General features: G+C 36.1%; 1 protein-coding gene across 6 annotated transcripts in view; it reads right to left on the reverse strand.

The window, feature by feature from the left end:
* LOC143383293 (uncharacterized) overlaps positions 1-15707 on the reverse strand; it is a 55631-nt gene that overhangs the window by 33899 nt on the left and 6025 nt on the right. For 4 of the 6 annotated variants that reach the window (XM_076837659.2, XM_076837654.2, XM_076837657.2 and 1 more), the window contains exon 3: positions 4911-5093. The exons of the other annotated variants lie outside the window; for them this stretch is intronic. The gene's annotated coding sequence lies outside the window, so the exon portion shown is untranslated. The remainder of the gene's footprint in view (positions 1-4910; positions 5094-15707) is intronic. 6 annotated transcript variants of the gene reach the window in all.

A 15707-nucleotide genomic window follows, 5' to 3' on the forward strand; every position in this document is an offset into this window, starting at 1 on the left:
GACACTACCACTGAGCTATATCCTAGCCCAACTTTTTATTTTGAGACAGGATCTCACTAATTTGTTTAGGGCCTTATTAAGTTGCTGAGGCTGGCCTCTTGCAATATCCCTGCCTCAGCCTCCTCCTGAATCACTGGGGATTACAGGTGTGGGCCACCCGTCTGGCCTTATTTCTTTTTAGTGTAGTGATTTATTGCTATGACCCACTCTTAGTCCTTTTGCTATATCCCATAAGTGTTCACATGTTGTACTTTTGGTTTTGTTGATCTCAAATATTTTCTAATTTTCTTCTTTGAGCTAATGGTTGTTCCAAACTCTGTTAATGTCAATGTATTTGTGAATTTTTCAGTTTTCTTTCTGATATTGATTTCAAATTTCATTCCATCATGGTCAGAAAAGATTCTTAGTATGATTTCAATATTCTTAAATTTGTTAAGGTTTTATGATCTAACATGTGATGTATCCTGGAGAAAGGTCCATTTGTGCTGAAGAATAGGTATTCTGTTGCTGTTGGGTAGAACATTCTATGTATGTTAGGTCCAGTTGGCCTATAGTGTTATTAAAACCCTGTTTCTTTATTGATCTTCTCAATGGATATCATTTATTAAAAATTAGGTATTAAGCTGGGTGTGGTGGAACATGACTCTAATCCCAACTAAGACAAAGAAGGAAAAAAAGAAGAGGAAGAACGAAGGAAGAAAAAGAGGAGGAGGGAGAAGAGAAGAAAAAATGTGATATTTAAGTTTCTTACTATGTTATTGCCATGCAACTCTCCCTTCAGTTCTGTCAATGTTTCCTTTATAGATCTGGGTGTTCTGGTGTTGGATGCACATATATTTATAACTGTTATATCTGTCTTTTCTCGTTAGAAAATGTCCTTCAACTCGAGATAAATTTTGACTCAGTTTTTTTTTGTCTACTCACCTTGCTCTCTTTGAGTTACAATTATAATTTGTATTATTATTATTATTTTATTTATTTATTTTAAAATATTTTCTTAGTTGTAGATGGACACAATATCATCTCCTATTTATTTTTATACTGTGGATCGAACCCAATGCCCCACATGTGAGGCAGGCACACTGCCACTGAGCTACAGCCCCAGCCCAAATTTGGATTATTTTTTTTCCCCATCTCTTCGCTTTCAGCCTATTTATGTCCTTAAATAATAAGTGAGTTTCTTGGGTAGCATATATTTGGGTCTTGTTTTTACATCCATCTACTCAGTCTGTGTCCCTTGATTGAGGAGTTTAATCCATTTACTGTAATTATTGTTAGAAAAGGATTTTTCTATTGCTATTTTGTTAGTTGTTTTCTATTAGTCCTGTTACTTCATTTTTTTTCTCTCTTGATGTCTTCCTTTGTGTTTTGCTGACTTTTTGTATTGATGTGTTTTGACTCCTTTCTCTTTTTGTTTTGCATAACTTCAATAGTTTGCAAGTATGGTTGGTTGCCTGAGGGCCATTTTATATATACACGGAAGTCTATATTAAGGTTATAATAGCTTAAGTTCAATTACATACAAAAATATATTTTAACTTTTCTTCCACACACTTTGTTATTGCTCTCACAATTTACATCTATTCATATTATGTATCCCTTAACATATTTTATTTTTAATACTTTTGTCTTTTAACAGTTACACTACAATTGAAAGTGATTTGCCTGTCCTTACAATAATACAGTACACATTCGTCTATATATTTAACTTAATAAGTTTCCTATTTTTTTTTTGTACCAGAGATTTTGAGACAATGTCTCACTAAGTTGCTTAGTGCCTTACTAAAATGCTGAAGTTAACCTTGAACTTGCAAACCTCCTGCCTCAGCTTTGCAAATCACTGGGATTACAGGCATGTGCCACCACGCTCAGCTTGTCTTCTCTCTTTTTTTTTTTTTTTAAATTGGGAGTTGGGGGTTGAACTCAGGGCTTTGAGAGTGTTAAGCAAACATTTTATCACTGAGCTACATTCCAGCCTTAGTTTCCTCCTATCTTATATTATCATGTTGAATTTAGTGCTTTTCCATTTTAACTTGCTAGTGGTGGTGTGGTGAATTATCTCATCTTTTATTTGGGAGGTTTTATCTCGCCTACATTTTTAAAATTATTATTATTTTTTAGTTGTAGTTGGACACAATACCTTTATTTTATTTGTTTATTTTTATGTGGTGCTGAGGATCAAACCCAGGGCCTTGCATGTGCTAGGCAAGTACTCTACCACTGAGCCACAATCCCAGCCCTCGCCTACATTTTTAGAAGTATTTTTTAGTTGTCAATGAACCTTTATTTTATTTATTTACACATGGTGCTGAGAATTAAACCCAGTGCCTCACATCTACTAGGGCTCTACCACTGAGCCACAACCCCAACCTTCTTGCCTACATTTTTAAAGGAAGTTTTGCTGGGTATAGTATTACTAGTTGGTTTTTATTAATTAATTATTTTTTAAGCTTTTTTATTTTTAAATTAATCTTTTAATGAAAGCAGAATGCATTACAATTCATATTACACATATAGAGCACAATATTTCATATCTCTGGTTGTATACAAAGTATATTCACACCATTCGTGTCTTCATACATGTACTTTGGATAATGATGTTCATCACATTCCACCATCATTTCTAACCCCCTGCCCGCTCCCTTTCCCTCCCACGCCCTACCTAGAGTTTGTCTATTCCTCCCATGCTCCCCCTCCCTAACCCACTATAAATCAGCCTCCTTATATTACAGAAAACATTCAGCATCTGTTTCTTGGGGATTGGCTAACTTCACTTAGCATTATCTTCTTCAACTTCACCCATTTACCTGCAAATGTCATGATTTTATTCTCTTTTATTGCTGAGTAATATTCCATCGTGTATTTATGCCACATTTTTTTTATCCATTCATCTACTGAAGGGCATCTAGGTTGGTTAATTTTTTGGCTTCTTTTTTTAATATATATTTTTTTAGTTGTAGTTGCATACAATACCTTTATTTTATTTACTTTTATGTGGTGCTGAGGATTGAACCCAGGGCCTCGCATGTACTAGGTTAGCGCTCTACCACTGAGCCACAACCCCAGCCCCAGTTTTTTAGCTTTTTGATTATCATCATTCTACTCTATTCTGTCCTGCAGTTTCTGCTGAAAAATCCATTGACAACGTTATCAAAGTTCCCTTGTATGGAACAAGTTGCTTTTCTCTTGGTGCTCTTATTTTTGGTTTTTGTCTTAATTGTGTTCTTTGGGTTCCTAGAGTATTCTCCAGATTTAGGGAGTTTTCAGCTACTTTTTTAAAAAATCAGCTTTCTGACCATTTTGCCTCTGTTCTTCAATTCCCATAATGTACAAGCTGGTCTGCTTGATGGGACATCATAAAATTCCCTTAAGATTTTTTCTCACTCTTTTTAATCTTTTTCAGTTTGCTTCTCTAATTGAATTATTTCCAGAGTCTTTGAACTTGCTGATTCTTTCTTCTGTTTGATCTAGTCTGGTGCTGATCTCTCTAATGAATTTTTTTCCTCAATGCAATTGGTGTGTTCTTTAGTTCCATAATTTGGCATTTTCTTACATTTTTTCTATGTCCTTGTGGAAATGCTCACTTCATTCATACACTGTTCTCTTGACATTGGTGAGGATCTTTAAGAGAGTTATTTTTAATTATCTGTCAGATAAATCATATAACTCCATTTCATTAAGGTTAGTTTCCGAAAACCAATCACTTTCCTTTGTTTAGAACATCTTTGACTGTTTTTTTTTCTTTTTTTATTTTTCATTTTCTTTGACACTCTTGTCCTATATTGTCTGTATATTAGACAAAGTAGGTCCCTCTCTTAGTCTTCACGAACTGGCCTTGAACAGAAGACTCCACCAAGTAGCCTGGTCAGAGATTTTAGGGGCTTCTATCTTCTTAAGGGAAAATCAGGCAACTGCAGTTGTCTCCTCACTTTGTGCCAAACCAGTGTGTGGGGAGCTATGCCATCTACCAGCCCAGGATACCATCTGCATCTTCCCCTGTGCCAGACCTCTCAGAATTCTAAAACTGACAAGAGAGATGCTAGTTCTTTGAGCAGCCCCTGAGAAGTTGGGGTGTGGAATGAACAGATCAACTCTTTCCTTCCCCAGAAGGCAGGCAAGAACTGAGACATGTTATCTGCTAGCACTCTGCTGAACAGTGGAGGAGGACTGATGACATCTACCAGCCTGCTGTTGCCTCCATCCTCCCTGAGCAGCAAGGCTATGCCAGACTCCTCAGACCTCAAGTTTGGTACGACAAAAGCCAGTCCTCTGAGGAGCCCACTCAGAAGATGGGGCAGTGGACCTGCAAATGATCCCCTTCCCTCTCTTGGGTGAGCCTGGGAGTTAAGAAATCCTGTGCTGGTCATATAGCTCTACCAGGGGCAGGGTCTCCAGCAAGAAGTTGTACTAAATCTGCCTTCAGGCTTCAGTGAGTCTGGTTTCATGTTCTCCTGGATGTAGAGGCTTTTTCAATTGCTTTCTGTTTTCTCACAAAGGAAATCTGCCATGAACTGTTACTGAATGGAAGTGTTTGGGGGAATGGGGAAGGGTCCAAGCCTTCCTACTCTACCACCTTGCTGATGTCACTTCCCTCCTTCATTTTTGAAGGGTTTTTTTTGCTAGGTATAGTGTTCTGGATTGACAACTTCTTTTTCTTTCTGTACTTTAAAAATGTTTGATGGGCTGGGGTTGTGGCTCAGTGGTAGAGTACTTGCCTAGCATGTGTGAGGCACCGGGCTTGACTCTCAGCACCACACACAAATAAATGAATAAAATAAAGGTTCATTAACATCTAAAAAATATTTTTTAAAAAAATGTTTCTTTGAATTTTCTAGCTTGCACAGTATCTGATAAGTTTGTTATACATAATCTTATGTTTGTTCCTCATAGGCAATTTCTTTTTCTCTTACCTTCAAGATTTCTTCTTTATCTTTGGTTTTCAACTGTTTAAATAAGATATGCCTAGACATATGTTTGTTTTGGCATACATCCTGCTCGTTGTTCTCTGAGCTTCTTGGATCTATGGTTTACTGTCGCCAATTATGGAAAATCCTCAGCCATTTTTCTTCAATTATTTTCTTCCTCATTCTTTCCTAGGATTCCAATTACAATTATGTGAGACTGTGGTATGTTCCATTGCTCTTAAAGACTCTATTCTGTTCCCCCCTCCTTTTCTGCACTGTGCTTCAGTTCGTAGAACTTCTATTGACCTACCTTTAAAAAAAAATCAGATTCCTCCCTCAGCTGTGTCCAATCTACTAATGAGCCTGTTCTAAGCATTAGTGATCTCTGTTAACTATGATTTTGATTTTTAATATTTCTACTTGATTCTTCCATATAGTTTCCATTTCTGTTGCAATTAACCATATAGTTCATTATATAGTAGCTATTTTATTAATTAATGACTTTATTTATTTTCTTATTAATGTCCTGGGGATTAAACCCAGATTTACCACTGAGTTACATCCCTAGCCCTTTTATTTTTCATATTGAGGTAGGGTCTCACTAAGTTGCTAAGGGCCTGTAAAGTTGTTTATGCTAGCCTTGAACTTGCAATCCTCCTAAGTCAGCCTCCTGAGTTGCTGGGATTATAGGCATGCATCACTGCACCTGGCTAGTCAGTTATTTTAAATTACTGATGTTTTCTTCTAACATCTTTGTCATATTTAAGTCTGGTTATAATTATTTGTTTTGTATCATTGAGGTATGTTTTTTCTTGGCATTTTACATGCCTCCTAATTTTTGTTGAAATCTAGACACCTTGGATAACAATAAAAAGATATGAAGGTAAGTATTTTTGTGCATCAAGAGGACATGCTTTCCTTTGCATGAATTTATGATAATCTAGTCAATGTATTTGTCATTGCTATTATTACCCCCAATTCACTAGTGGGTTCAAATTCTTTTAATATCTTTGTTTAGGTAAGGGTTGGTTTGCCATGCTTGTTTTCTCAATGAATTATTCTTCCTTTGCTTTGAGTATTCTGTTTGCTTTCCATAGAAAATCTCTCTTGAAGACCTCCCAGCTGCATTCTTCTATTGTTTTTCCTTGATTCTTATTATCTTGGTCTGGGCCAGGTAGGAGTTATCACTAAGCCTCAATCTTGGACTGGCTTGAGTCTCTGAACCTTGGGTATGTGGCCTTCACAAGTACTCTTGCCTCTCCTCCAGCTGTAGTGGTAGGCCTAGCACACATTCCTCCCCTACCCCTAGAGGTAGTGCTTTTCTGTTACTGGTCCCTTTCCTAAACTGCAGTTTCCACAAGTACCCTAAGGCAACAGTTTTTGCTGCTTTTCTTTATGTAGATTAAAGTTTCTGTTCTACAGGGGAGATAGGGAAGGAAGGTCTGGACTGTTATTCCTCATTTCCAGCTAGAAAAACAAGGAAAAAATTCTTAGTACTTACCTCATCCTACCTGTGAGTGCCTTGGAGACATTTCTGGAGAAGTCTACAATTTGAAAACTCTCTAATTTTGCAAATACCTAGTAGTTTCACATTCTTACTAGCTTGTATTCAATCTTTAATGATTTGCTAAATTTTTTTTTTTCTTTTTAGCTTATGTGCTGTCTGGAATTGTTCATATTAGGGAAGTATAACTTGAGTCCTATCTTTCCCAGCAAGCCATCTGTTCTCCCCCAGATTCAAAATTACTTGGTTGTCCTGTGACCTCAGTTCTTTGACAAGTTCAAGAAAAGTCAGTATTTGTAGTTTGTCCAGATTTTTTCCTCATGGTAAGGATGACTTTCTAGGTCTATATATCACTCAGAGAAACCTAAAGATGCCTCAATTAAAAACCTTTGAGAAGTGTGTGCTTGGACAACACTGAGCAAAAGTCCCTCAGTTTATTTTAACACTGGGAAAAAATACCTTTTATACAAAGTTAGGATTAAGATAATAGTATAAAGTAAAGTCACTAGGGTGAGTGTGGGGTGAGAAAGTATTATAGGCAAGTGATGGTAATAGGCAAGGCTTCAGAGAAAAGAGAATACAGTATATTGGAGGATTTCAAAGTTAAGCAGAATAATTTCAGAAACAAATTCACAGCCTAGATATTATATTGATATCAAATGTTATAATGACTTGGACACCACCTACATAGGAATATTGTTTTAAAACCATGCTTGGTTGAATCAAAATTTTGATTACCTAAAAATCATTAAGAACTCTACTCCTGGAAGTGTTAACTACAGCAATTCTCTAAACAGCTGGAGCTAACTAGCACGCTGAAACATGGCTCCACAGTGGATAAAAATATTTTATTTCTATCATCACCCCAATAGTTTCCTAATCTTCTGACTACTATTACCATGTATCCTTAGGTTCTAGGTCTTACCACCTCATTTTGCAAAGTATGTTTAAAACATAAGGAATAGGGAGGCAGGTGACAGATAAAACAAGGACTTTAGCTCCTGCTGAATGATGAAAGAATAGGATTAAATTATGTGGATCCAATGCTGCATTCTACAACAGTCCAAAAGTTGATTTCTTTTTTTTTTTTTTTCAGTTATAGGTGGATACAATATCTTTATTTTATTTTTATGTGGTGCTGAGGATTGAGCCCAGTGCCTCACGTGTGGTAGGCCTAGAGCACTCTACCTCTGAACCACAACCCCAGCCCACCAAAAGTTAATTTCTCAAAAGTATCTTTTTTAAAAATATTTTTATTTATTTATTTATATGCGGTGCTGAGAAACGAACCCAGTGCCTCAGGCATGCTAGGCAAGTACTCCACCACTAAGCCACAACCCTAGCCCCTTCAAAAGTGTCCTTACTTTGTTTCCTCTTCAATCAGGTTGGCATGTTTGGAAATATTTTTTATTCTGCTCTCATATCAAATGACAATTTTTGGTAACTGTAGGCTTCTAAGAGAAACCCTTTCTCCTCAGGGATTTGAAGAAATGTCTCCAGTGACTTCTAATGCTGCTGGAAAGAATAATAATGGTGACAGAAAGTATTAATCATTTTAATTTTCTTTCCTCTGTAAGTTTTTGGCCCTTCTTATGTTTGTTTTTGGTAGTTATGTATTTTTTTTCTCATTGAAATGCTCAGTGAGTAGAGCATTTCAATGTAGATATTAATCTAGGAAACTTTATTGTACTTTTGTAATTCCTGTATTTTTCCCTTCTGTACAATTCATGAATTGAATGACATTTCTTAAACTGATCATCTAAGTATGTTATATTTTGTCTCCTTAAATTTTCATTTTTCTCTTCCTTAAGAGATTTTCTTGCTCTTATCTCACTATCTTTATGACATATGTGTGTATTCTTAATTCAGACATCATATATAATATTGAGGCCATCTTTTTCATGCATTAAATGCTATTTTAAATAGATTTACTATCTTCTATCTTTTTGAAGATATTTTACTTTTTGCTCTGTTTGAAAAAAAAAAGTTTTTGTTTCCTCTATTATTTTCTTCACATTTCTTCCTTCTAATTGTTTAGGTTTTTCTCTTTCATGATAGATATATTCTTCAACTCCACTGTGATTCCCTAATTGTTCATTTTTAATAGAGGCATTACAAAGTTGACTATAAAGTCTGTGTATATGATTCATTTCTTGGCTGGATGGGCTTCAATGTGCCAGTGGGATAATAAACTAATCTTTTCACTGGGGACTGCCAAATATCAATTCTTGGAATTCTTTCCTTTGGGGGGTCACGCATTTCTCTAAAGGAAAATCAGTTAACTTGCTACCACTTTCTAAGAGAAGGCCAGAGAAAGAGTGCAGGAGAGTCACATTTTTCAGAATATAGACTGAAATTCCCACTTCAATCCCAAACCTCACCCATATCCTCTACTTTGGTTGGAGTCAACAAAGTCTAGACTTTTCTGATTCAGTTTTGAGAAAAATATACCTCCACACTCTTTCACTTCTGTGAGGTAGAAGCAGTATAATCACCTGGCTATGAAGGGTGTGGAAAGGGTCCCTGGCAGTCTAATAATTTATTACAAAATTCTAATCCCGGGCAGGGGATGTGGCTCAAGCGATAGCGTGCTTGCCTGGCATGCATGCAGCCCGGGGTTGGATCCTCAGCACCACATACAAACAAAGATGTTGTGTCCGTCGAAAACTAAAATAAATTCTCTCTCTCTCTCTCTCTAAAAAAAAAAAAAAAAAAAATTCTAATCCCACTTTTTAGCCCAGCACACCCCCCCCCCATGTTGCCCTGTACCTGCTAAATTTAGGTCTATAGTTTTTTCAGAGGTATTGTAATATTAATGGTTCACTTCTTTTTAGTATTGTCCTTAGTAGGCAATTTATTATTTTTTTTTAATTTACCATCTTGACCATTTTTTTTAATATCTTTATTTTTATTTTTATGTGGTGCTGAGGATGGAACCCAGTGCCTCACGTATGCCAGGTGAGCATGCTACCACTTCAGCCACATCCCCAGCCCCATCAGTAGGCAATTTAAATTGTAGTTTCTGGTAGTGTTCTAAGTACTTTGTTCAATTTTCTTCTTTTAAAATGATGTTATAAATTCTCAACCATGGAATTTTCATTTTCTTTTACTTTTTTCCCTTATCTAATACCCTTTAAATTATTTTATTGCTATTTTAGTGGAGAGCTTGAAAGAAAAAGAAATAAATGTAATTATTTGCCATGTCTGTATTTCATGGTCTTGAAAATCTTTTCTTTTAATATTTTTTTAGTTGTAGATGAACACAAAATCTTAATTTTATTTATTTATTTTTATGTGGTGCTGAGGATCGAACCCAGAGCCTCATGCATGCAAGGCAAGCACTCTACCACTGAGCTACAACTCCAGCCCTTCAAAATGTTCTAAAGCAGTGACTTTAAAACTTCATTAATAAAGGTCCACATTAAGAAATAGGCTTTAGGGCTGGGGTTGTGGCTTAGTGGTAGAGTGCTTGCCTAGCATGCATGAGGCACTGGGTTCGATCCTCAGCACATATAAATGTAAAATAAAGACATTGTGTCCACCTAAAACTAAAAAAAAAAAAAAAAAAAAAAGTAAATATTAAAAAAAAGAAATAGGCTTTATATTCTATGCTTATATTTAGAATCAATTTGCAGATATACATATATGTATGATTGTAACAATATGAAAAGCAAAATTTCATGTACAAATTTTCATGTACAAACAAGTACCAAAATGTAAAGTATTCTAATACTTTCAACTTTAGAGTTATGGGAGGAAGGGCTATTTTCACCAGGAAGCAAAATCCAGATATACACTTAAATGCATTCCTCTTCTTTTTGAAGGGCCCAGGGTGCTGGAATTGAACCCATGGATATTTTACCACTCAGCAACACCCCCAGTCCATTTTATTTTTTATTTCGAGACAAGAATCTCACTAAGTTGCTGAATTTGTGATTCTCTTGTGTCAGCCTCCCAAGTCACTGGAATTACAGATCAGCATTGCCAGGCTTGAAATACATTCTTAATTTTTTACTTTTTATTAAAAATTAGAGCTCCATTCTACAGATGAGGAAACAAACGGGAATTACTACATTCCTAATAAGGGAGAGGGATTCTCAGTTCACACCCAAGACATGGGATTGAAATAAGGAAGGTCCCAAAAGAGTTAATAGCTCAGAAGAAAATTGTGAATAACGTAACAGTTCTTCTGGGAAAATGGTCAAGCCTTCTTATTCACAATTTTAAAAATAGTCAAAATACACATAGATCCAAGATAAATAAGAGACAAACAGTATTTGTCCTGATAGAAGGGGAATGGGTATCTAGAGCAAAACAGTGTCTTACTCTCTACTTTATTTATTTATTTGGTTCAAGATCTGAATCCAGGTGCTTAATCACTGAGTCCCATCCCCAGCTCTTTTTAAAAAATTATTTATACATATCTTTTTAGTTGTTGATGGGCTTTTATTTTATTCATTTATTTATATAGGGTGCCAAGAATCGATCCAAGTGCCTCACACATGCTAGGCAAGTGCTCTACTGTTGAGCCACAACCAACCCAAGCCCTTTTTATTTTGTATTTTTGAGGCAGGGTCTCATTAAGTTGCTTAGAACTTCATTAAGTTGCTGGCACTGGCTTTGAACTTGTGATCCTCCTGCCTCAGCCTGCCGAGTCTCTGGGATTACAAGTGTGCACCACCATGCCTGTCTTACTTCCCATTTTATATCATTTGGCAATCTTCAGGGGAAAAAACATATATGTAGAAAAAGAATATATATTTGGGTCTTTGCATATGTGAATATATATAGATACAGATGCATGTATGTGTGTGTATTAAGGTCTGAATATGTATGTATATCCATGTATGTTTATTTACTTCAAATAATAAAATCACTAGTTTAAAATAAATAAAAGTTGGGCATGGTGGCACACACCTATAATCCCAGCAGATCAGAAGGCAGAGGCAGGAGGCCTGCAAACTCAAAGCCAGCCTCAGCAATGGTGAGGCACTAAGCAACTCAGTGAGACCTTGTCTCTAAATAAAATACAAAATAGGGCTGAGGATGATGTGACTCAGTGGTTGAGTGCTCCTGAATTCAATCTCTGGTAACTCCCCAGCAAAAAGTAAATAAAATAAAATAAACAAACAGAAATAGACTTTTCCAAACAAAGTCAACAATGAAAGGACCAAGGTTTGTTTATAAGCCTTTCCTTGCTCTTAGGGAATGTCGGAGCCCTCTCATTTGAGGAGGAAGTTTCCCACTCATCTTTGTTAAGTATTAAGTAACAGAACTCCCTATTAACAGAACTTTTTCTTTAGATAGGAGGTTGAAAATGAGAAATAAGCTTCCGAAAATAGTTTGTCTCCAACCTTCCTTTCTTCTAGCTCACATTTATAAACACATTTATATGCATACTTTCTTCCCAATTTACATCTAATTTTAAAAACTCAAATTACAGAAATATTGAAAAATAAATGCAATACTTGTGAAATCCTTCACCTGTATTTAACAATTGCTTTCATTTACCACATTTACTCTTTCCTTCTCTAAAAACAAAAACTTTACCTTTAGCTCCTTCAGCTTGTACTTCTAAAAAGTATGAAAGTCTCCTACACATACTGCCATTACCACACCAAAATTACTGAACTCTGCCAAAGTAATAAAATTTAATACATTATCTCTATTTCTATCTTCCTAATTATTTCAAAAATATCTTTTAAATCCTTTTTTTTTAATTCCAAGATTTAATCAAGAATTCTATACCTATAAAACACATCTTAAACACTCTCCTGCTTACATTTCTTCAATGTGACTTCTTTAACAATTTTGTCTGAATGCCTTATTAGTCTCATCTTTCACTGTGGGGAGACATCTGGATGGACGTGCTTTTAGTCCTGTCACACGGGTCCTGAACAATTATTGTCTTCCTCAGTAACTTGGGTGTTACCCCAGCTCAGATAATAAGGCGTGGCTCCAGGTGTAGGCGTCACCTGCTGGGGTTGAGTTACATTCACCTGTTCCTTTGTAATCCTACCCCTTCTGCCTTTTTCAGATAGAATGTTCTAAGAAACAGCATCCCCCCAAATAAAAGCCCACTCCCTAACGTGTGCACGCTCTCTCTTTCTCTCTCTCCAGCCTCTCGTGACCTTCTCTTGCCCCCTTCTTGGGGAGCCTGAGGCCGGGAGATGGGGAAACCATCCTGAAGCTTATAAAAGGTATTTTGTGTCTGTATGGTATTTTGCATCATCCCAAATTCACATGAGTGACTTTGGTTCAGCCACCCACACTGTACAGGGGCAGCATTTCACCCCCAGAAATTAAACTCCAGCCATATACAATGACATGCCTTTCTTAAAATACACAAAACACTCAATGCTTCCTAACCACTGCTCATCATGTTCCCATACCTAGAACCATCTCCTGATTTCTGACCAGCTATCTTTCCTTTGATCAATGCTTTCCTGTTCTTAAAGAAAAAAAATATTTTATCACTTGACTAGGTTATCTATATCTATAGAATCTATTTATATTCCTGTACCACATGAACTTGCCCAATTTGTGGCATTTCCCACTCTGCAACAGTATCAGTTGATTTGTCTGTTTTCCTAGGATTGTGAACCATTTATGGGAAGGACTGCTCATATGGCTTCATGTTTTTTGGCCTGGCACAATAACTTACATATGAAAAGATATAGTAAAGTTTGTGCAATGAACTTTAAATAGTGAGGCACAATGGCATCCAAACAAGAAGAGTGGAATGAAAAAAAAAACCCATCAACTTAGAATTTTCTGTCGAAGAAAATTATCCTGATCTGGGCACAGTGATGCACACCTGTAATTCCAGTGGCTCAGGAGGCTGAGGCAGCTCTCAAGTTCAAAGCCAGCCTCAGCAATAGCAAGGTGCTAGGCAACTCTGCAAGACCCTGTCTCTAAATTAAAAAAAGAAAAGAAAAAAAGAAAAAGAAAGAAATCATCCTTCAAACATGAATAGGAGGGGCTGGGGTTTTGACTCAGAGGTAGAGCACTCGCCTAGTACATGTGAGGCCCTGGGTTTGATCTTCAGCACCACATAAAAATAAATAAATAAAATAAAGGTTTTGTGTCCAACTACAACTAAAAAATAAAATATTTAAAAAAATGAATAGGAAAAATGCTTTCTCAAAGAAAAACTAAGATAATTTATCAAGATGACTTACCCTGAATAAATTATTAAGAAGGAATTGTTCAGGAAGAAGAAAATTTCTATATGTAAAAAATGAATCTACATAAATAAAGGAAGACAAAGAAGGAATAATGAAAGTAAAATAAAAATATTTTGGTTCTTTTATTCTTAATTGATCTAAAAGATAAATGCTCATTTAAAGCAACAGTGATAACAATGTAGTGGCTGATTATAGCACATGGATAAGTGAACTGAATAACAGGAATGTCAACAAGAATGGGAAAGAGAAATTGGGAACACTCAGTTATAAGGCTTCCACTGTGTATGAAGCAGTCTAGCATTTTTTTAAAGTGAACTTAGATTAGTTAAAAATAATATTGAAAATTCAGAGGCAACACTTAAAAAGTTTTAAAAAGAAGTATAAATTATACAATAAAACAGATTAAATGAAATCAGATAAAAATTTCAATTAAGACCAAACAAAAAGGGGAAAACAAAAGCAAGTGGAACAAATGGAACAAAACAATTTAATTAGAAAGATGGTAGATATTATCCAACTGCATAAAAAATTAGAAGGGTAGCTCTGTGCCATGGCATATGCCTGTAATCCCTGGGAGGCTGGGGCAGGAGCATAGGAAGTTCAAGGTCAGCCTCAGCAAATTAGCAAGGTTCTAAGCAACTTAGTGAGATCCTGTCTCAAAAAAAATCACAACATAAAAAGGCTGGGGATGTGGCTCAGTGGATTTAATCAGTGGTACAAAAAATTACAAGGGTAAAATGTCTGAATACACCAATTAAAAGATAAGATTCGCAGAGGAGATGAGAAATCAAGACCTAATTATATGTGTCCACAAAAAAGCCCCACTTTAAACATAAATAGTTTAAAAAGAAAGGCATGCATCAGTTGCATTGGCACATGCCTGTAATCCCAGTTATATGGGAGGTTGAGGCAAGAGTATCACAAGTTGCAGGCCAGCCTCTGCGATTTAGTGAGACCCCGTCTCAAAAAATAAGAATGGGGCTGGGGTTGTGGCTCAGTGGTAGAGTGCTTGTCTGGCATGCATGAGGCACTAGGTTCCATCCTCAGCACCACATAAATGTAAAATAAAGATATTGTCTCTACCTAAAACTAAAAAAATAAATATTAAAAAATTTAAAAATTAAAAAAAAAAATGGCTGGGAATATAGCTCAACTGTAAAGGGACCTGAGTTCAATCCCAAGCACCACAAAATGGGGATGGGAATGGGAGTAACATCAACAAAAATGAAATAAGAGGGAACTCTGAGTATGGCCTGGCTAATGGTAAAGCACCCTGGTACCAACAACAACAACAAAATCCTGTCAGAATTAACTTTACAGAACTCTGGGAGACAAAAGTTATACCAAAGAAAATACCAGGAGAAAGTTGACTGAAACACTGTAGGAGATCTGGGTGCCACTTTAACTAACCTATTCAGAATTCATAAAAATGACAAAAAGTCTGAGATGTTATTAGAAATAATTCAAACAAAAGCTGTGTAAGGGCCTAACCAAGAAAACTTCTTCCTTTTATAGAAGTTCATAAAAGTGAACTAAATGAGTAAATTTTCAGGCAGGGGGTAGGGGGCGTTACTGGGGACTGAACCCAGGAGAGCTTAACCATTGAGCCATATCCCCAACGCTTTATAATTTGTTATTTTGAGACAGGGTCTCACTAAGTTGCTTAGGACCTCACTAAGTTCCTGAAGCTGGCCTTGAACTTACAATCTTTCTGCCTCAGTCTCTAAAGTCAGTGGGATTATAGGTGTCTGCCTCCTGTACTCAACTTTTAAAAATAGGAAAAGTCAGGTTGGCAAAGATGCCCATTTTCCCAATATTATCTACAAGTTTAATGTAATTCCAATCATAATTACCAAAAAAAAAAATATATAAGTCAACTTGTTAAGCCAACCCTCAAATTTATTTAAGATGAAAGGGCTAGAGAAAATGAGATGAAAAAGAACAAGGTTAGAAAGCTACAAATGATTGCTTAAATTTAAAAACCTAAAAATAACTGGGGTGGGGCTGTAGCTCAGTGGTAGAGCACATGCCTGGCATGTGAGAGACACGGGGTTCAATCCTCTTAAAAATAAAGTTATTATGTCCATATACAACTAAAAATAAAAATTAACA

Source organism: Callospermophilus lateralis, chromosome 18, assembly GCF_048772815.1.
Source record: "Callospermophilus lateralis isolate mCalLat2 chromosome 18, mCalLat2.hap1, whole genome shotgun sequence".
NCBI classification, from domain to species: domain Eukaryota; kingdom Metazoa; phylum Chordata; class Mammalia; order Rodentia; family Sciuridae; genus Callospermophilus; species Callospermophilus lateralis.